Source organism: Lepisma saccharinum, chromosome 9, assembly GCF_977018435.1.
Source record: "Lepisma saccharinum chromosome 9, izLepSacc3.1, whole genome shotgun sequence".
Taxonomy (NCBI): Eukaryota; Metazoa; Arthropoda; class Insecta; order Zygentoma; family Lepismatidae; genus Lepisma; species Lepisma saccharinum.
This window is the reverse complement of record NC_139237.1, coordinates 85356180-85380142: the sequence shown is the minus strand read 5'-3', so window position 1 is coordinate 85380142 and position 23963 is coordinate 85356180. Positions and strand designations below refer to the sequence as shown.

The 23963-nt window shown below is 34.4% G+C and overlaps 1 pseudogene; it reads right to left on the bottom strand.

Moving 5' to 3' along the window:
* Positions 1 to 7730: 7730 nt before the first annotated feature.
* Positions 7731 to 23655, bottom strand: LOC145992525 (glucose dehydrogenase [FAD, quinone] pseudogene; annotated as a pseudogene).
* Between the last annotated feature and the right edge of the window lie 308 nt (positions 23656 to 23963).

Here is a 23963-nt window from a genome sequence, read left to right as displayed (position 1 = left end):
TAAGGACTGAAATGTGCTTCCCAGGGGGCATGATATAGAACTGTCCTATCTCTCCCTCCTACAGATATAACTAGACCAAGTTATTTCATATTTCTTGTTTGCAAGGATTTGTGGTACACATATTACTTTAGAGTGGTGGTGAACTGTATTGAACCTTGAATAATTCCTGAAAAAAATATATCAAATTCATTCTGCCATTCCCATGGGGTGACAAAAACAAATTTTGCGTGGGTGGTTGAAGGTTCCAATATCGTGGTCGCCCACCTGACCGAAGGTTTTGTTTTTCCTCAGTCAATTCAGGCGAATGCTGAAATGACACATTTGACGAAGGCCAACAACTATGCTTCCTCTTACCGACCTCCTCGATGCCTCCCCTTCTAATCGAAAGGTTCTGTGTTCGATAAGAAGTGGAGGCATACAGTGCTTCTTGCCCCACTTTAAAACTATAGATGAAGTTCTCACTGGTCTATCTGTGCATAAAGTGGACATAAACCAAACTTCGCCGACCTCCGTGGCGGAGTGGTTAGCATGGTGCGCTACGACCCCAAAGGTCCTGGGTTCTAAACCCGGCCTGGACATGGATGTTTGTGAGTGCCCATTCATCAATGTCATCATATCATCACTCATCCCCATCTTCGCAAATTAGTCAAAACTGGCACAACAAGCGAAGTAAAATAAAGCAAATCAATCATCACACATTCTCATCGTCGCGATTAGGTAAAAGTGACAGAGAAATTAAATAAAGATGACGTTATCCGATCAATCAATTAAACCAAACTTGTCGCTTTTCATCTGACGTTCTCTAAAGGCGATTTCACACCGAATCGACAAACGGAATGCGACAAATGCTGCTTGAGAACAAGCCAATCAATAGCAGCGTAATGACAGGCTGCATAAGCTTGCGTTCAATTTGTGGAAGCCTCAAGCGACACGCGACAGGCAACAAGCGACACGTGCTACTTGGAAGAAACGTTAAAAAAATAAATATAACTTCGCTTACCAGAATAACAAGGCAAACTCCCAATAAAGAAAAAGATTACGGAAATGGACAATTTTTAGGAAAATATATTTAAAGAAACAAAAGTGATAGGAGACCAGCCACAATTTGCACCGAGAACTCTAGTCTTCTTGTCAGCCCGGTGGTCGACCGCGTTAGGTGGTCGACTTTTGATCTCGACACCAAAGATCCCTGATCCGAGTCGAGGCCTGGGCATTCTTTGTGAGCATCCTTGCATTAATTTAGTCGAATTGTCATTCATCCGTTACCCAAAAAGGGCAGAAAACTACCCTAAAGAACAAAAATTCAAATTCAACTTCAAACACCAAACCATAACGGAAGTTGGCTTCAACTCAACATGTTGCAAGAAAGTTCCTCATTATATTCTTCAAGAGAATTATAGATCGATAGTCAGGAACAATGTGCCCTCTCCTCTTGATTCAAAAGAGGCCAGTAACATGAGTGGCATGTTTGCCACGAGATTTCCGAAAAGAATAATGTAATTTTCAGGAGGTCATGTACGAGAGAGAATACGAATTTGGAGGAAATTACGCGAGAACAGGAAAGAGTTGCATCAGTTTATGGGAAATCCTGGTTCCTAAGTGTGTACCAACTCTACCAGAAAATTTATGATCCATGTACACAGGTAATAGGATGGTTATCATCAAAATGTAATTCGCACAGACTACATTCCAAGCATGATTTTCTAATTGGTAAGAGCCGGTAACATCACTAACTGGAGATCAGATTTGACCTACTATCCGGGAATGAACTAAGTTCAAGCTTCTATCAGGTTGTATAAGGCTAACTCTCGATTTGTCGATCTTAGATCAAATCTTGATCTTGGGTGAAAGAAATACGTTTGGCAACGTGGCAAATCCAGACATGTCGTTAGTGTGCCTGTGGTGTTGCCAATTGTCCAACACTGAACAGCAAACATTTTAAAGTCGGTTTCGGAAAATGCACGTATTTAATATTTGAATAAAGAATAAATCTGAGGTGCTGGACGTAGTAAATATTCGAACATGTTGCAAATTTAGTAAAATCACATAAATTAGATACTAAACGGCCATTTATTGCTTGTGCGAGATCCACGTGGATGATTTGTCATTAACAACGAAAGCAACTATCTGTTCTCGGTTGCAAAGAGGAGAAAAATATGTTTGCATAAATAGAATTTTTATAAAATATCTGTATTTATTTTTAATGCTAAAAAGAGATATAACAACTTTCTTATACTCGGATTTGGAGCTATTGTTAATGTGAGGAGATGTTTATTATATTTATTTTGTGATTACACGATAACGTGTTACAGGTGGACCCAGGGGCGGCGATTAGGGGGGCCAGGGTGCCTGTTACCCCCCCCCCCAGTTTGCACCCCGCACTATGCCAATTCTTATCTACGAAGGGAAATGTACTGTCTTTGCCCTCCCCCCCCAGTTTTGGCATCTTGCCCCCCAGTTTTGGACCCAATCGCCGCCACTGTGTGGACCATTAGTTCCTGTAAGTAGTATACGGAATTTTCCTTGCACTTAATTGAATAACCTACGTTGTGAAATGTATTAAGATGTGTTTGCGTTTTCCCGAATGGAAAGAAATATTGAAATAACAATGGCGTTTGTCTTCTCGGATGTAAATTATGAGCAAACAAATAATATTAGAAATAAAATAAGATATGTGTTATTTATATACCAGGAGGAGAGAAAGCTTTACCAACTAAAATGCAACGTGCTCGCCGCTCGGTTCATAAAGCAGTAGATATATACACTACAGCCAGAGTCACATGTTCTGTTCTATTCTGCGGACAAAATTGAATTGCAATGACACTTGGCTGGATGCAGTAAAGCAAAATGGTAATATTTTAATACTCCCTCTTCATCCCAACGCAAGTTTTACAATGATATCAACAAGAAAACGTAAGTGGGTCATATTTTGTTTGTATCAACACTTGAGTGTTCTCAAGTTACCTTTCTCTAATCGTGAAATTGAACAATGTTACAATATACTCTTGCAGTTATTTAAGGCAAATTTCAAGAAAAAAATACATAGTATTTCAAACAGTAAATAATGAAACACGATATATGGAAAGAAACAAAAATAGAAGAAATATTTATCATTGTTCACGTGGTTGTGCATGCTGGACACAGGATTTTATGAATTGATTCTCCCGTCTTGTCGCATACGTTCACTTGCAATACATTTTCCAAGCAAATATTCGTTAGTACAGCCATGTTAAAACAGTTAAACTACGGTCAACGTCTGCTGATCGGAGAAAAATCGCGGGTCAACTTTGACCGCACATAGCAGGGACTTAATCTTAGTTCAACTTTTATACAACACAAAATCAGAGTTCAGCGTGACTGCAGATCAATTTTACTGGCTAATCGAGGATCAACTGTTTTATACAATCGGTGTATATCAGTGTATTATACGTTTACAATTCTAGTGTTCGGAGAGAAGCACATAAGTCACAAACTGAGATTTTCTGTTGCTTTCATTTAATTCCCACTGAATCAATTATAGAAATTAATGAAAGTGTGATTTTATATTAGGCATGTCCAAGGCACCTAAGCCCTGAATCCAGTCCTAGAGAAGCACAGTTTCACTTACTTCATATCTCCGCAGAATTGATTTCTAACTCGGAATATTACTCGTACATCAACACTCAAATCTAACAGAGGGAGTGAAGCAAAAGCAGTGGACTGAGTTCTTCTAGCAGGACATTTTATCTTGTTATTCACAGCAGCTACATAAATATCAAATGGAACAAGTTGATTTTCATGGTATGTTTTTTATCCATGCCTACTATAAATACCTCATTTGTAATTAGATATTCGCATCTATAATAATAATACTAGATGAGAACTGAAGAATAACATAAAGTCTACCTTCGTGGTGTAGTGGTTATCACAGGGCTTCAGGATTCGAGTCGCGACCTAGACATGGTTGTTCCTTGTGAATGTCCCTTCATCACTTATCCTTATTGACGGGATTACCTAAAAGTGGTAGAATAGCGCCGCAATATAACAAAAACCATAATCCAAATAAAACCTTTCTATGTGCAGTCAATGGCAAAGATAATGGTAGGCAAATTGTCCACCTCCATTTTCATTTCTTTTTTATTGCACATCCTGCGTTGTTTTAAGGAATGAAACTTACGTTGGTTCGAAGCAAGCATAGTTCTCTGCTTATTGACGTCATTATTTCAATTCATTGTCATCACATTGTGTAATACAGACAGAATGAAAATGGTGGCGGACAATTCGCCTACTGTTTCTTTCGCCGTAGGGTTTACCAAACAACTTACATCTATGAAATATTGTAATTAGAGAAAGATGAACTTAGATAATTAAAAAGTTTATTTTGTAGATTCTGTTTCATGCACCTGAATCACTGAAATTATGCGATAACAAACAATTGTTATTTTGGAGATTTGAGGCAAGTGACCGAGGTTCAGAATTGATTCGAGAACAATGTATGCCGAAAATAATGTTTGATAGGGTTCCGGTAAGTTGAACACTTTGTTGTCAGCTCTATGTGGTTTGTAAGGAGGTAGAGGGGAGAGAAAGAGGAGAGATGTGTTCACTCGAAAATTCAAGTTATATAGCATTCAAGTGTACAAATTCAGTTAGGCGGATGGTAACTTTGAACAATAAAGTACTTAATTTATTGAGCAGACGCTATTGGATAGGTAAACTTGTAAATCCGGCCCTTTATCATCCTTTAACAAACGATGGAAAACTGTAATACGAGGGAAACTGCATAGAGAACTAGTAAATACCCTCTCGATAATGCATACTTCTCCAGATAATAAGAACCCCAGGGGCAACAGCCCTTGAGGGCCTCTACCGACTACCGACCCCACTCCCACATGCCTCAGCAGAGGTGGGCAATCATCCAACGAGTTACACTGCGAACCCACAGTCGTCGTTGTAGGTTGATCATGACCTGGTTACGCCTCTCATTCGTAGCTCCCCAATTTCCTCAGGATGGTGGATGGCCACCGGGCGGTTCCATACACTGGCCGAAATCTCAAGAGAAAAGTTCAGCCAAAGTGCGGGATACTTTTCGAGGTTGAGAACACTAATTCTAGTCACACACACACTACACATTTTTCTGAGTAGGCTTCTGGCACTGGGAAGCTCGGGCCTATTTTTCTGAGTGTTCTTTCAAGAATATGTTAACATTATGCCGCATTAGGTACAAGAGTGTTGTTGAACTTTGTTTTAACTTACCTTTTAACTCAAACACTGGCGCCACGGTCGCCTTCTGATTTTGTTTCCAGAGACCGAAAAAACTTCATAGTACAGCCAGGAGCAAAGATAATGTGAGGTAAATTGTCCATCGCCATTTTTGCTCGGCAAATAAAATAGAAAGATAGAAAATATAATAGTAAATGTTGTCATTTCGGGTGAGAACAAGGGTACATCAGTGCTCGATTTCATTTTTGTCTTCAAAACCTGGATTGGCCTTTCTAAGAGCTTCTCAAATGTGCCCAAAGTAGAATCTTTGCAAAATGAAGTAAATAATTTCATCAATAGTAGTATGCTGTAGCTAAATCGTACATTTTATATTATACTGTATTAATACTGTAACCGCATCACAAATGTAAATTTAAATGTTATCCATGATACGGCTTAGGTGGCAGAACTGCCTGTCTGAATCTCGTCCACGCAAATAAAGAATTTGAATTTGAACGTTTCTTTCCAGATAAATAAACACTGAATGTAACTAGCAAACAACGGATTTATATGTACTAAAATGATTTACACATGTAAATATACATTTATTTAGCTATTTTAAACAAAATGTGGATTTTAAAGTGGACTGTCAAGTGTGAAAAATTGCAATTTTCATTTTTATCGGCTCACCTAGCTAAGTAAAATGCATTATTCTAATGTGAAATTAATGGTAATGTAAGTAAGATTCATACACAAAATGTGATTTATTTCATGGTACCAAAACAATCGATTACCAAACTTTCCTTTAAGTGCTGAAACGTGAAGATTCTCGTGTTGTCCCTAATTAGAGATTTTTATTGATTAAAACTTCGTTCCATATCGCATAAAGTAATAAGAGTATATTTAAAATAATCAATGGTTTTTCACCACGAATGCTTCAGATTGAGTTCTTTATTGCTGACAAAAAATTTAGAATAACATATGCGTTGCCTAATATCAAGATTTAAAATAAAAATAGTACAAAACTAATAGAATACAGAAGAACTGAAAACCTGTGATATTTATCACAAGAAGGGAAAATGTAGTGATAGCATGAATGTATAATATATGTCGGAAATGTTTTGAAAATCACGAAATTATATGTAACAGTAACTAAAAAATTTAAATATGTGCTAAAAGCTAATATATATATATATATATTGTCCTCCTCCGTGGCCGTGCGGTCTAAGGCGCTGTTCTTTTGGCTCCGACTGCGGGACGGCATCGGTTCGAGTCCGCCTGGGTTCAGTCTCTGGGTTCTCAGCCTGTGTATACCTAGGTAGGACCGGTGGCAACAAACCATAGTGAGCCAATTGGGGAGCTACGAGTGAGTAGCGTACCCCGGTCACGGATATCTCCTAGAGCGGCTGGGCGTTCGACGTGCTGATCACACGTCACCCCATTATTGGTTGAAGATCTCCACACCTCTAAGTAAGATTGTGGAAGGTAGACTGTCAGTTTGGAGATAGCCCAAGGTCCTTACAGGGCTGTAGAGCCACGGGTTATTATTGTGTATCTATAAATGAGGAATTCCACGTGAAAATGCTCCTGAACCTCAATTTCTAAAATTATATTCAATGCTAAAACTTTATCCTATGTTGTGAGTGAACAATCTAAATATGTCATTTGCATAAAAATTGAGGCATTGTACATAATTAAGTCCGAGCGTAGAAGATATATTATAATTGTTCGTTTATTTTAACTTTTTGATTTACTTTTGTTCTTTATTGTGTCCCATCCGTGATATCAAAAAACAATTAATTTCTCCTCGCTTCCTGTTAAATTTCCCCCTCAACTCCACTAGAATATTAAAATGTCAATTACTTCTCTTTGTCTTAAATAATTTATTTTTCATAATTGGACAATTCACAGAAATTAAAAAAAAATCTTATTTAGTGAAGAGACAGTGTTTCGTCTGTCCCACCCTTGACACAAAATTGTTCATTTGTAGCTACAAATCTGGGAAAGTATTTTAAGAGTAATTATGATTAATCAATAGTGTTGCGTTTCATATTTCATTGCACAGAAACTGTAAGAAAAATGTTACTTAACATTCAGTGGAACGGTTCCTTTAATATTTAATATAAAAATATAGTCTACGTGTCCGACGTACAGACACAGACACACACACACATGCATACATACATATATAGAAAATTAAAATGCGTTTTCCGATAATACATACCACAATTTGCAAAGGTGATAGAAAATAATATTGATTTTAGCATCATATGAAGATAACTATTTACATATAAACCCGTTACCTGGTAACAAGTAATTGAAAAGTATGTAGTCAAGACACTTATAATATCAAGTATATTAAATATAACAACAATTTGAATTAAAGAACTGTCAGATACATATAACTTGTTTATTTTACTAAGACGAAATATATATAATGTTTTGAAATTTAAAGTAATGACAAAATGTATAAAGCAAGTAGAGATTAAGATGCATGACTACTGCAGAAATAGGTTTTTAAAGAAGGGTCGGTATTTATCAGAAGTTACCTTCTACACTTTCCCCCATGCTCTCTTAATTAGGTCTGACCCCTTCTCCCCAATCATGTAGCAGGGAGTTGTCAGGTGGGCGCTTGGGAGAGTGGGTATAATGGAGGCATCGATGACACGAAGCCTTTCAACACCGTACACCTCTAGTTCGGGATTCACAACAGCGCCAGGATCCGAAGAGGGACCCATCTTGCAAGTGCTACATTGGTGATGAAGTGGGAAAGAAAGGTGTCTTATTGCACACTCCCAGTATTCGTCTGAGCCAAATTCCAATTCTTCACATCCAGGCATTGGTCTTCGATAAAGGGTAGAGCCAAACTTTTGCAAGGCATCTGTTTCGCTCAATGCAATGATTTTCTTCACTCCCTCAACCATTATTTCAATATCGCGATGCACATCAAAGTAATTGTGGTACATAAGTGGATCATCAAACGGGTTAGTACTTCGAAGCTTCACCAAACCTCTACTTTGAGGTCGCAATGTCAGCGGCATACCAACCCATGCGTGTTTGTAGAGAATAGGCCTAACATACTCATCATAGGTGTCTCTCCTTAGATTTATTCCCAACGCTATACTTGGAAATAGCTGCTCCGAATTTATGCTACCACTTGCTAGAATTAACTCTACGTCAGGTCGCCCACTGCTTGAATTTATGTATTTAGTGTATTCCCATCCTAGAGCCTCAACACCACCTGGAATGGTCAGAAGACCAGTATGGCGAACAAAATAGTCCACAGTGACTTCCGGATTGAGTATGCAGGAATCTTTTATGGACACAGTTTCGTTTATGAGAAGGATTGCTGACATTGACGTAAGATGATCCTGAAGATTGTGTCCAACCTTCAGATCTTGTAAGACAGGAATGCCTAATTCATCTAGATGTTCCCGAGGTCCTATTCCAGACAGCATTAAGAGTTGAGGGGAATTAATGGCTCCAGCTGACAGAATGACCTCCTTGGTAGCTTTCACAGTTCTTAAACTCCCATGTCTAAAATATTCCACTCCATATGCTCCTCTGGACTCGGGATCAATGAGGACTTTGGTAACGTAAGTAAGTCTTGCGATATGTAAATTAGGTCTGTCACATACTGGTTTTAGGTAAGCCGTTGCAGCATTTACTCTTCTCCCTTCTTTCGTTGTAGCTTGCATGTAAGAGTATTTAAATTGACTTTTCCCATTGTAGTCCCCGATCACAAAACCTTTTTCCCTCGCCCCTTCGAGAAATGCCGGCCTCAAAGGTGTCTGATAGTGGGGTTTCTCTATAGTAAGATATCCCCCTGTAGAATGATAGGGGGAGTTCATGAGTTCAGGTATAGTCATGTTCTCCAGTTTAAGAAAGTATGGGAAGATATCTTTATACCCCCATCCTGTGTTCCCCATAGCTTCCCAATCATCATAATCATGCCTATTCCCGCGAGTGTTGATCATGTAGTTGAGCATAGAGGATCCACCTAATGCCTTGCCACGAGGCCACGAGCAGCGGTTTTCATTCATGGAAAGGCATGCAGAATCGGAGGGCTCAGTTTTGTAGCCCCAGTTGTAAGGTGTTAGTTGGTTGTAGCTCGCCGTCACAGGTATATTTGTCAAAAAGGGCGCTTCTTCTCCAGCTTCTAAGAGTAGAACGTTCCACAGTAGAGGTTGAATACGATAAGCTCGCTCGCTTTTTAATATTCGCAATTCATTTGCACGTACTTATAACTAATTTGCACGTACTTAGAACTTATTTGCGCGTACTTAGAATTTATTAGCAAGTACTTAGCGTACTTTACATTTATGTATTTGCATGTTTATAACTTTTTATGAATATATATTTATTTATTTTATGAAAAATATGTATATAAAAGGTAATTAGAGGTACTAAATGCTATGCATATGGTTTTATATTCATTACTGCAAAGTATGTAATGTATAAATCGATAATATTAATGTTTATAGTATTGAAAATAAGAGTTTATGGTTTATGAACCGCTATGAACGGTGGTAATGGGTGTAGGTATAGGTCCAATTACGATTTAGGATGGTCCCGGTACTCGAACCCGAGATATGTAATATTATTAATTAGTACTATGTAATAATGTATGTTATTATGGTATGAAACACGGTGGTGCAACACGCTAGACAGAATACTGTCTCAGAATTTCGACTCCGCGCTCCGCGCTGAGGGTAGACGAGAAAGGAATTTGGGAGATATGCGGTCAAGGTCAAATGACGTCACAACGTCAGGACAAAGAAGGAACCCGATTGACCAATCAGAGAACGCGTCGGTAGATTTTCAGAACCGGTTTTTTCAAGGTTAACCAGTACGCAAGAACAGGAGAAAGGTATGCAATGCCGTAGGGCAGGGGAGGGATTCAACCAGACAACAAAGGATGTCTGGAAATAAGCAGCAAGGGTTAAATCTCTGAAGCTATGCGGTTTCCGCCGCCAATTAATATTCCGCTCAGGTTTGCCTCCAAGGCACAGGACGCTTTAGCGCAGGTTTTTTTTATCTGTACTATGAAGAAGGGAGAGCTATTAGGGACGGGGCCTACAGTTTTCACCATTTGCTTTTATCACGGGGTAACGAACCTAGGACCCTTTGATTATTGATTTAGGTAGTAAATGTATGTTACTGTGTGCTATTTAACTTAATTTTGAGTTTATTTTTTACCAAACTTTGACTTTATGTCAAACATTTTCACAGCTTATCCTTATTTTTACAAAAATAACACTATTTGTACTATTCAAGCAACATTTTTTATTAAATGTTGGACTCACAAAAAACATTTTTTCAACTTTTAACTTATTATTTTAAAACTTTAAGTTAATTTTTTACCAAAATAACACTATTTGTACTATTCAAGCAACATTTTTATTAAATTTTGCACTCACAAAAAACATTTTTTCAATTTTTAACTTATTATTTTACAATTTTATGTTAATTTTTTTACCAAAATAACACTATTTGTACTATTCAGGCAACATTTTTTATTAAATTTTGGACTCGCAAAGACATTTTTACAACTTTTTAATTTATTATTTACAATTTTGTACCTATTTTTAACCTAAATAACACTATTTATACTATTAAGGAAAGACTTTTAGTTATATTTTCGACACACAAAGTGTGTGTTCTCAACTTCTATCTGTTTATTTCACAAGTTTAGGCTTATTATTATTATTCAAATAACACAATTCAATCTGTTCAGGAAAGACTTTTAGTTATATTTTCGACACACAGAGTGTGTTTTTTCAACTTCTATCTGTTTATTTCACAAGTTTAGGCTTATTATTACCAAAATAATACAATTCAATCTGCTCAGGAAAGACTTTTAGTTATATTTTCGACACACAGAGTGTGTGATCTCAACTTCTATCTGTTTATTTTACAAGTTTAGGCTTATTATTACCAAAATAACACAATTCAATCTGTTCAGGAAAGACTTTTAGTCGCATTTTCGACACACAAAGTGTGTGTTCTCAACTTCTATCTGTTTATTTTACAAGTTTAGGCTTATTATTACTCAAATAACACAATTCTATCTGTTCAGGAAAGATTTTTAGTTACATTTTCGACACACAAAGTGTGTGTTCTCAACTTTTATTTGTTTATTTTACAAGTTTAGCCTAATATTTACTCAAATGACACTATTTATATTATTCAGGCACCATTTTTATTACATTTTGGACTCTCAAAGACACACACACACACACACACAGAGAGAGAGAGAGAGAGAGAGAGAAAGAGAGAGAGAGAGAGATTTTCCAAGTTTACAGGATTATTCTCTAGTTTACTCAAATAACACAATTTAGATGTGTTTTGAATTATATTTTGGATGCAAAAGTATGTTTTGACAAGTTCTACCCTTTTATTTTACAAGTTTAGGCTTATTATTACTCAAATAACACAATTTAATCCAGTCAGGAAGGATTTGTTATTATATTTTGGATGCACAAAGAGAGGTTTTCAACTTTTTTATTGATTTTTTGCAGGGTATGTATTCATTTTTATTTATTTTGTTTTGTATCATATATACATTTACAAATTTTTAACTTAGAGTTTAGTATTTATTTAATTTTTTTTAAAAACACTAAAAAAGTACTTTTAGCTAAAATGTAAGCCACAGAATATATTATTATTATTATTATTATTAGGGTTTACTGATTTCCACTATGCTATTTTTGGTTCTGTATTTCTATATGTATTTATTTAGGGCAGGTTACGCCTGCCACGTAGGAAAGTTTGTTTATTTTAGAGTTTGCTGAGTATTTTGTTACTGCTATACTAGGTAAAAGTTTTCTAAATATACCAGATAGAGCTCTATATACTTTTGTTTTTGCTATTTTGGAGATGATGCGATCAGCACCACTCTCCATCTGCTTTTTATTTTATGTACCCAATATTATTTTGAGGCTTAGTGAATTCTAGAGCCTATTTATGCAGGAGAGAGGAGAGAGGACTTGAAAATTTTGATCTCAGACAACCCACAACTACTTGTCAAAGGATATTTTATATTTATTATGTGCCACTAGAATATCAAAGCTTGCTTAATTTTTATGTCTGTAACGCATTTATTGTATTTCTAGCTAAGGCTTACTGGATAAAGTACACGAAATGTTTAACATTTCAACTATTTGCTTTTATACGAGGGCAATTTTTTAGTGTAACGAAAATTATGATGTGTCTATGAGGTCTGAAACCCCTTTACCGAGGGTCCATATTTGGACGCTTACTAATATTGTTTTTTCCCCTTACATATAACAATTTAACAATATAATTACAATACGAAGTTAACAGACGGCTTAGGGGCCTAGGTCCACTTTCCAAACTTTTTTACTATTCTAGAAGAATTATTTAGCTTTATAGCCTTTTTCAAGGTATTTTTGAAGTATTACTGGTTTTTTGGGTGCATCAACACTTGGGTTATTTCCATTTGGTTTATTATACGAGGTTTATTTTTTACTCTAAGATCAATATATGTCTCCGAGGACTAAAATACATTTATTGAAGCTAAAAGCTTAGGCTGTAACTAGGGACTTAGCATGTATATCGACAATTTATAGGACAACACGAACCTTACAAAGGATTATAGGTGACGTAGGACCACACGCCAGAGCTTTGTTAATCTGCAAGAAGCAGTTGCAACTAATGCTACGAGGATATAATGTTAATTTTTCATTGTTTCACAAGGAGGCTATTTTTTATACACCCAATATTTGCTTTTTCAAGTAACTACATGTACCAGAAGCACACATGCCAACACTAACTAGATTTTGATTTATACTATCTCAGGTGCTAAATGTATCAAGAACACTGATTGTACATATTTTTGAGAATCCAACTATATCAGGATTTTTCTATGTAAGTATATTTTTATTGACTGGCTTATTTAACAGATCAAACAGAAAGACGGCAAAATTCACTAAATGTAGGTGATTGCATAAAAATAACTAGATCAAGGGGTGACCAACAGTGAGCTGAATGTATATATAGAGGGTTGCGCTCTATTATTCTCACCTTCGCTGGATTGGCGAAGGAACGCACTTGTGGGCGGTAGAACCTGAACGGGCTCCACCATGGCATCGGAGACTCGAAGCAGATGTTTTGGAGGATGAACCCAAGTAGGGTCATAGGCGCTACGACCAATTTGGTCATTGCTTTTTATATGAGGAACCAATTTGGCCCACTCCCAAAATTAACTTAGATTGCTTATAACTTATGAAATTTGAAGTCTGCACAAGATCCGATGACAAAATCTAAAATTGTAACAACCCTGCCAGGGACTTGAACCCTGGACAGATAGGTTAAAAGCCTAGCGCTATACAAACTAAGCTATCTGGGCACAAGGTATTTTTTTCTTGAAAAGTTAGTTATGTTAAGAAATATATTGAAACATTTGAGAACACTCTTGGTCTGGTTCGACAGAGAAGGAGACAACATTTCCAAATTTTTACAGACTGGGTGTATTTTTCCACTATAGAGGCCTTCACTATATGTAATTCGAAACGCTAAAGTTCAGCTAGCTTCCAAAATTGAGGTAAAGATTGTGTTTGGCGAGATTAACAAGTTACAATTATATCCAGTTACGGACAAATAAAGCTAAAACTCTCAGATTTACTGTACTAGCCAAGTTTTAGTAACATTTTCCTTCGCTATAGTACTAATACCAAAGAAATAGGTATATTTTATTTATAATTTGACAAAATGTACTAGTATTTAATTCACAAAGTTAGGTAAAAAAACAGTATTTTTTAAAAATATTGTTGCTGCCTTCAAATTTTATGTTATTTAGCCACTAACAACTGGTTTACACTGTTTGACATCCTTTAAATAGCAAAAGAAGGAATTATTTGTTTAGTATTTTTACTACTTTATATTTATTTAAGAAAACAATTGTACAGTTTAACTTAATTTTTAACAAATTGTTACTAATTTATATATCAAAGTTATGTTATTTAGAGTGTATCAAGGCGTAAAAAGTTAATATTTGTACTTATCAGTTCAACTAACAATTATATTTTACACACAAAAGATGATGTTTACAGTTAAATTACTTGAATCAGAGAATAATATTTTACAGTAATTGATTCATTCAGCACTAGTCAGTACTTTTATGCTTCAGAAAGTTTTCTTAATTTTCTATTACGCATGCTATTTTGGGCTATTTTTAAAATGTATTTCTAAGGCAAACTGGTTTAATTTTCTGCTTATAATGCAAAGTTGACATAGTTTTCGCACAATGCATTGTACATTTGTTATATTCTCTACTTACAATTCAAATATTATGCTTATTTAATGTATAACTAACTAACTCTCTAGCCTTCTTAAACCCGAAGGTTTGTGGCTGCAGCAACACATGCCTTTCATCTGTCCCTGTTCTGAGCAAGATCTATATACTCCTTTCCTTCCCTACCAATTTCCTTTTGGTCCATCTCTACATTATCCCTCCATCTTTGTTTTGGTTTTTCTATTGGTCTTTTATCATCAGGTTTCCCAACAAGAATCCTGTATACTCTTTTTTCCTCTCTCATTTGTACCACAGGATCTACACACCTAAGTCTTTTTGATTTAATCATTCTAATAATATCTGGACATGAATACAAATTATGTACTTCCAAATTATGTAACCTTCTCCACTCATCTGTCTCCTCATCTGTTTTAGGTCCAAATATTTTCCTAAGGATTTTATTTTCAAATACTCTCAATTTATGTTCCTTTTTCAATGTAAGAGACCAAGTTTATTTACTGTATTTAACTTTTATTTTTTGTAATTAACAAAAATTAAAAGCTTATACTGTAGTTATTATATCTTTTTCTATCAGCTTATTTTGAAATTAATATTATTAGGTATAGTCTTTGATTTATAACTGTATTGCTTTTTTTATCAATTTATCTAAGAGTACACGCAGACAAACACATGTGTTCACACTTTTATGTAAATAGATATGCCATTTTTCAATATTTTAGTATGAAGATTGCACTTTAGCTATTTAAGCAAGGGTAGGAAAGGTAGGATTTCTGAGAATTTGTTGCAGGATTTTGTTGTCCAAGTATAGATGAGAACTGAGCTGGGAGACTGTTTTGAACATTTTCATGATAGTTTGCATGTGAACTGTATGCAAATTGAGCACTATTGACTGTGCATGCTTCTAAGTTTTGCTGTTATTTCACATCAACTTTGTGAGACTGTAGACAGTTTTCCTATTTCAAGTAGTTTTTATTGATTGTATTTGTATATGTTTTGGGGACTTAGCAGTTTTATGTTATGAGGCAGTTTGTTGTAGAATATTTTTACCGGATTGTTTTGAGATATTGAGTGTCTGCTGTTTTACTTGTAATTATTTTCCTTCTTGTGTTGTGTATTTGACTATATTTTGTCCAAGTTCGTAGTATTTAGAATAATTGTTATTGACTTGTAGATGTAGGGAGTAATAATCCTTTGCAAGATGCTCTATACTTTAGTCTGAACATTATTCTTAGTGTTCACTTTTGAAGCCTTAGTATTCTGGTAGTATTATTAATGTAGAGGTAAATTAGGCTGAAATGTAGGCATTTTTCTGATACATTATACTCACTTAGTTGTTTCAGCAGGTAGAAGTTGCATGATGGTTTACTGCTGATGATGTTAATTTGCTCTTCTTATGTACTACGTATGATGTAGCTTACTTGAGTAATTGGAATTTTCTACTGAAAAAAGGATTGCTTGTCTATTTTATTCCTATGTTGTTGAGTTTGTCCATAAGCAAGCCATGTTTTTACTCTATCCTATGCCTTGGAAGAATCTAGATATATTGTGTTTGCAGTTTTATGTTTCTCTAAGGTTTCAGCTATGTAGTTTTTTAAACTGTGCTATGGGTGTGACTATTGATTTCTCTTTCTGGATGCCATGTTGGTTTCTGTGTATTCGTCTTGCTGCTTGAATTTGACTTAGGTTGTTTGCTTTTTCTCTTAGATCTTTATATGTTTATTTGTTCAGTATTTTTTATTTTTTTGAATTTTATTTATTTTAATTTTACATTAACTAACATATTTTACTTTAACAACAAAATAATTTACTCTAGTAAAAAAAAAACTTCTACTAACAAAAATGTACTATTATAACTTTTAATTTTAGAAAATTGTATTTTTAAAGCTTTAACTTTGAAAAATTGATGTTTAATTACTTTAATTTTACATTAACTAACAAATTTTACATTAACAACAAAATAATTTGCCCTAGTATAAAAACTTCTGCTAACAAAAATATACTATTATAACTTTTGATTTTAGAAAATTGTATTTTTAAAATTTTAACTTTGAAAAATTGAATTTTAACACACTTTGACTTTAACAATGTACTTTGATTTTTTTATGTAAAAGAATATTAAAAAATAAAAAATACTGAACAAATAAACATATAAAGATCTAAGAGAAAAAGCAAACAACCTAAGTCAAATTCAAGCAGCAAGATGAATACACAGAAACCAACATGGCATCCAGAAAGAGAAATCAATAGTCACACCCATAGCACAGTTTAAAAAACTACATAGCTGAAACCTTAGAGAAACATAAAACTGCAAACACAATATATCTAGATTCTTCCAAGGCATAGGATAGAGTAAAAACATGGCTTGCTTATGGACAAACTCAACAACATAGGAATAAAATAGACAAGCAATCCTTTTTTCAGTAGAAAATTCCAATTACTCAAGTAAGCTACATCATACGTAGTACATAAGAAGAGCAAATTAACATCATCAGCAGTAAACCATCATGCAACTTCTACCTGCTGAAACAACTAAGTGAGTATAATGTATCAGAAAAATGCCTACATTTCAGCCTAATTTACCTCTACATTAATAATACTACCAGAATACTAAGGCTTCAAAAGTGAACACTAAGAATAATGTTCAGACTAAAGTATAGAGCATCTTGCAAAGGATTATTACTCCCTACATCTACAAGTCAATAACAATTATTCTAAATACTACGAACTTGGACAAAATATAGTCAAATACACAACACAAGAAGGAAAATAATTACAAGTAAAACAGCAGACACTCAATATCTCAAAACAATCCGGTAAAAATATTCTACAACAAACTGCCTCATAACATAAAACTGCTAAGTCCCCAAAACATATACAAATACAATCAATAAAAACTACTTGAAATAGGAAAACTGTCTACAGTCTCACAAAGTTGATGTGAAATAACAGCAAAACTTAGAAGCATGCACAGTCAATAGTGCTCAATTTGCATACAGTTCACATGCAAACTATCATGAAAATGTTCAAAACAGTCTCCCAGCTCAGTTCTCATCTATACTTGGACAACAAAATCCTGCAACAAATTCTCAGAAATCCTACCTTTCCTACCCTTGCTTAAATAGCTAAAGTGCAATCTTCATACTAAAATATTGAAAAATGGCATATCTATTTACATAAAAGTGTGAACACATGTGTTTGTCTGCGTGTACTCTTAGATAAATTGATAAAAAAAGCAATACAGTTATAAATCAAAGACTATACCTAATAATATTAATTTCAAAATAAGCTGATAGAAAAAGATATAATAACTACAGTATAAGCTTTTAATTTTTGTTAATTACAAAAAATAAAAGTTAAATACAGTAAATAAACTTGGTCTCTTACATTGAAAAAGGAACATAAATTGAGAGTATTTGAAAATAAAATCCTTAGGAAAATATTTGGACCTAAAACAGATGAGGAGACAGATGAGTGGAGAAGGTTACATAATTTGGAAGTACATAATTTGTATTCATGTCCAGATATTATTAGAATGATTAAATCAAAAAGACTTAGGTGTGTAGATCCTGTGGTACAAATGAGAGAGGAAAAAAGAGTATACAGGATTCTTGTTGGGAAACCTGATGATAAAAGACCAATAGAAAAACCAAAACAAAGATGGAGGGATAATGTAGAGATGGACCAAAAGGAAATTGGTAGGGAAGGAAAGGAGTATATAGATCTTGCTCAGAACAGGGACAGATGAAAGGCATGTGTTGCTGCAGCCACAAACCTTCGGGTTTAAGAAGGCTAGAGAGTTAGTTAGTTATACATTAAATAAGCATAATATTTGAATTGTAAGTAGAGAATATAACAAATGTACAATGCATTGTGCGAAAACTATGTCAACTTTGCATTATAAGCAGAAAATTAAACCAGTTTGCCTTAGAAATACATTTTAAAAATAGCCCAAAATAGCATGCGTAATAGAAAATTAAGAAAACTTTCTGAAGCATAAAAGTACTGACTAGTGCTGAATGAATCAATTACTGTAAAATATTATTCTCTGATTCAAGTAATTTAACTGTAAACATCATCTTTTGTGTGTAAAATATAATTGTTAGTTGAACTGATAAGTACAAATATTAACTTTTTACGCCTTGATACACTCTAAATAACATAACTTTGATATATAAATTAGTAACAATTTGTTAAAAATTAAGTTAAACTGTACAATTGTTTTCTTAAATAAATATAAAGTAGTAAAAATACTAAACAAATAATTCCTTCTTTTGCTATTTAAAGGATGTCAAACAGTGTAAACCAGTTGTTAGTGGCTAAATAACATAAAATTTGAAGGCAGCAACAATATTTTTAAAAAATACTGTTTTTTTACCTAACTTTGTGAATTAAATACTAGTACATTTTGTCAAATTATAAATAAAATATACCTATTTCTTTGGTATTAGTACTATAGCGAAGGAAAATGTTACTAAAACTTGGCTAGTACAGTAAATCTGAGAGTTTTAGCTTTATTTGTCCGTAACTGGATATAATTGTAACTTGTTAATCTCGCCAAACACAATCTTTACCTCAATTTTGGAAGCTAGCTGAACTTTAGCGTTTCGAATTACATATAGTGAAGGCCTCTATAGTGGAAAAATACACCCAGTCTGTAAAAATTTGGAAATGTTGTCTCCTTCTCTGTCGAACCAGACCAAGAGTGTTCTCAAATGTTTCAATATATTTCTTAACATAACTAACTTTTCAAGAAAAAAATACCTTGTGCCCAGATAGCTTAGTTTGTATAGCGCTAGGCTTTTAACCTATCTGTCCAGGGTTCAAGTCCCTGGCAGGGTTGTTACAATTTTAGATTTTGTCATCGGATCTTGTGCAGACTTCAAATTTCATAAGTTATAAGCAATCTAAGTTAATTTTGGGAGTGGGCCAAATTGGTTCCTCATATAAAAAGCAATGACCAAATTGGTCGTAGCGCCTATGACCCTACTTGGGTTCATCCTCCAAAACATCTGCTTCGAGTCTCCGATGCCATGGTGGAGCCCGTTCAGGTTCTACCGCCCACAAGTGCGTTCCTTCGCCAATCCAGCGAAGGTGAGAATAATAGAGCGCAACCCTCTATATATACATTCAGCTCACTGTTGGTCACCCCTTGATCTAGTTATTTTTATGCAATCACCTACATTTAGTGAATTTTGCCGTCTTTCTGTTTGATCTGTTAAATAAGCCAGTCAATAAAAATATACTTACATAGAAAAATCCTGATATAGTTGGATTCTCAAAAATATGTACAATCAGTGTTCTTGATACATTTAGCACCTGAGATAGTATAAATCAAAATCTAGTTAGTGTTGGCATGTGTGCTTCTGGTACATGTAGTTACTTGAAAAAGCAAATATTGGGTGTATAAAAAATAGCCTCCTTGTGAAACAATGAAAAATTAACATTATATCCTCGTAGCATTAGTTGCAACTGCTTCTTGCAGATTAACAAAGCTCTGGCGTGTGGTCCTACGTCACCTATAATCCTTTGTAAGGTTCGTGTTGTCCTATAAATTGTCGATATACATGCTAAGTCCCTAGTTACAGCCTAAGCTTTTAGCTTCAATAAATGTATTTTAGTCCTCGGAGACATATATTGATCTTAGAGTAAAAAATAAACCTCGTATAATAAACCAAATGGAAATAACCCAAGTGTTGATGCACCCAAAAAACCAGTAATACTTCAAAAATACCTTGAAAAAGGCTATAAAGCTAAATAATTCTTCTAGAATAGTAAAAAAGTTTGGAAAGTGGACCTAGGCCCCTAAGCCGTCTGTTAACTTCGTATTGTAATTATATTGTTAAATTGTTATATGTAAGGGGAAAAAACAATATTAGTAAGCGTCCAAATATGGACCCTCGGTAAAGGGGTTTCAGACCTCATAGACACATCATAATTTTCGTTACACTAAAAAATTGCCCTCGTATAAAAGCAAATAGTTGAAATGTTAAACATTTCGTGTACTTTATCCAGTAAGCCTTAGCTAGAAATACAATAAATGCGTTACAGACATAAAAATTAAGCAAGCTTTGATATTCTAGTGGCACATAATAAATATAAAATATCCTTTGACAAGTAGTTGTGGGTTGTCTGAGATCAAAATTTTCAAGTCCTCTCTCCTCTCTCCTGCATAAATAGGCTCTAGAATTCACTAAGCCTCAAAATAATATTGGGTACATAAAATAAAAAGCAGATGGAGAGTGGTGCTGATCGCATCATCTCCAAAATAGCAAAAACAAAAGTATATAGAGCTCTATCTGGTATATTTAGAAAACTTTTACCTAGTATAGCAGTAACAAAATACTCAGCAAACTCTAAAATAAACAAACTTTCCTACGTGGCAGGCGTAACCTGCCCTAAATAAATACATATAGAAATACAGAACCAAAAATAGCATAGTGGAAATCAGTAAACCCTAATAATAATAATAATAATAATATATTCTGTGGCTTACATTTTAGCTAAAAGTACTTTTTTAGTGTTTTTAAAAAAAATTAAATAAATACTAAACTCTAAGTTAAAAATTTGTAAATGTATATATGATACAAAACAAAATAAATAAAAATGAATACATACCCTGCAAAAAATCAATAAAAAAGTTGAAAACCTCTCTTTGTGCATCCAAAATATAATAACAAATCCTTCCTGACTGGATTAAATTGTGTTATTTGAGTAATAATAAGCCTAAACTTGTAAAATAAAAGGGTAGAACTTGTCAAAACATACTTTTGCATCCAAAATATAATTCAAAACACATCTAAATTGTGTTATTTGAGTAAACTAGAGAATAATCCTGTAAACTTGGAAAATCTCTCTCTCTCTCTCTTTCTCTCTCTCTCTCTCTCTCTCTCTCTGTGTGTGTGTGTGTGTGTCTTTGAGAGTCCAAAATGTAATAAAAATGGTGCCTGAATAATATAAATAGTGTCATTTGAGTAAATATTAGGCTAAACTTGTAAAATAAACAAATAAAAGTTGAGAACACACACTTTGTGTGTCGAAAATGTAACTAAAAATCTTTCCTGAACAGATAGAATTGTGTTATTTGAGTAATAATAAGCCTAAACTTGTAAAATAAACAGATAGAAGTTGAGAACACACACTTTGTGTGTCGAAAATGCGACTAAAAGTCTTTCCTGAACAGATTGAATTGTGTTATTTTGGTAATAATAAGCCTAAACTTGTAAAATAAACAGATAGAAGTTGAGATCACACACTCTGTGTGTCGAAAATATAACTAAAAGTCTTTCCTGAGCAGATTGAATTGTATTATTTTGGTAATAATAAGCCTAAACTTGTGAAATAAACAGATAGAAGTTGAAAAAACACACTCTGTGTGTCGAAAATATAACTAAAAGTCTTTCCTGAACAGATTGAATTGTGTTATTTGAATAATAATAATAAGCCTAAACTTGTGAAATAAACAGATAGAAGTTGAGAACACACACTTTGTGTGTCGAAAATATAACTAAAAGTCTTTCCTTAATAGTATAAATAGTGTTATTTAGGTTAAAAATAGGTACAAAATTGTAAATAATAAATTAAAAAGTTGTAAAAATGTCTTTGCGAGTCCAAAATTTAATAAAAAATGTTGCCTGAATAGTACAAATAGTGTTATTTTGGTAAAAAAATTAACATAAAATTGTAAAATAATAAGTTAAAAATTGAAAAAATGTTTTTTGTGAGTGCAAAATTTAATAAAAATGTTGCTTGAATAGTACAAATAGTGTTATTTTGGTAAAAAATTAACTTAAAGTTTTAAAATAATAAGTTAAAAGTTGAAAAAATGTTTTTTGTGAGTCCAACATTTAATAAAAAATGTTGCTTGAATAGTACAAATAGTGTTATTTTTGTAAAAATAAGGATAAGCTGTGAAAATGTTTGACATAAAGTCAAAGTTTGGTAAAAAATAAACTCAAAATTAAGTTAAATAGCACACAGTAACATACATTTACTACCTAAATCAATAATCAAAGGGTCCTAGGTTCGTTACCCCGTGATAAAAGCAAATGGTGAAAACTGTAGGCCCCGTCCCTAATAGCTCTCCCTTCTTCATAGTACAGATAAAAAAAACCTGCGCTAAAGCGTCCTGTGCCTTGGAGGCAAACCTGAGCGGAATATTAATTGGCGGCGGAAACCGCATAGCTTCAGAGATTTAACCCTTGCTGCTTATTTCCAGACATCCTTTGTTGTCTGGTTGAATCCCTCCCCTGCCCTACGGCATTGCATACCTTTCTCCTGTTCTTGCGTACTGGTTAACCTTGAAAAAACCGGTTCTGAAAATCTACCGACGCGTTCTCTGATTGGTCAATCGGGTTCCTTCTTTGTCCTGACGTTGTGACGTCATTTGACCTTGACCGCATATCTCCCAAATTCCTTTCTCGTCTACCCTCAGCGCGGAGCGCGGAGTCGAAATTCTGAGACAGTATTCTGTCTAGCGTGTTGCACCACCGTGTTTCATACCATAATAACATACATTATTACATAGTACTAATTAATAATATTACATATCTCGGGTTCGAGTACCGGGACCATCCTAAATCGTAATTGGACCTATACCTACACCCATTACCACCGTTCATAGCGGTTCATAAACCATAAACTCTTATTTTCAATACTATAAACATTAATATTATCGATTTATACATTACATACTTTGCAGTAATGAATATAAAACCATATGCATAGCATTTAGTACCTCTAATTACCTTTTATATACATATTTTTCATAAAATAAATAAATATATATTCATAAAAAGTTATAAACATGCAAATACATAAATGTAAAGTACGCTAAGTACTTGCTAATAAATTCTAAGTACGCGCAAATAAGTTCTAAGTACGTGCAAATTAGTTATAAGTACGTGCAAATGAATTGCGAATATTAAAAAGCGAGCGAGCTTATCGTATTCAACCTCTACTTTCCACTCTGGGACTTCCGTGAGTCTATTCGCCACTGCCGATCCCGATGGACCAGCTCCCACGACGATGAAGTCGTACTCGTCCAGAATGATTTGGACATCTTCACAACTTTTCTCAGGAGTTGTGTTCGCCAGTGTGCTCTGCACTTCCAGAATTTTCAACAGGACCGGATTATCCTGGTTAGCAAAAATTTCCACGAAGAGCAGGAGAGAAACGTAATTCAAGACTCCGCCGAGTTTCATTGTTGATATCTTGAATAATATTGACATGATCTGAAAGAATCAAACAATGCAGGTGTAGGCAAACCAAATACAAATACTTAAGACAATAGTGTTGAACGTGTAATCAAGAGTTTTCTAGACATTTGACTTGAAACAAGACCTTCTGGGATGAACACTGAACACTGAAAAAAAAATCGAGGACTTCAGTATTCAGTCTTTGCATAAGATGTTGAGAGTGTAATACAAGAAACTATAGACCCACTCTTAGTTTGCTTCAATAAATTGCATACTAGTTACTCTTTCAAATCCGAACCCCTAAGCTCTTGCTT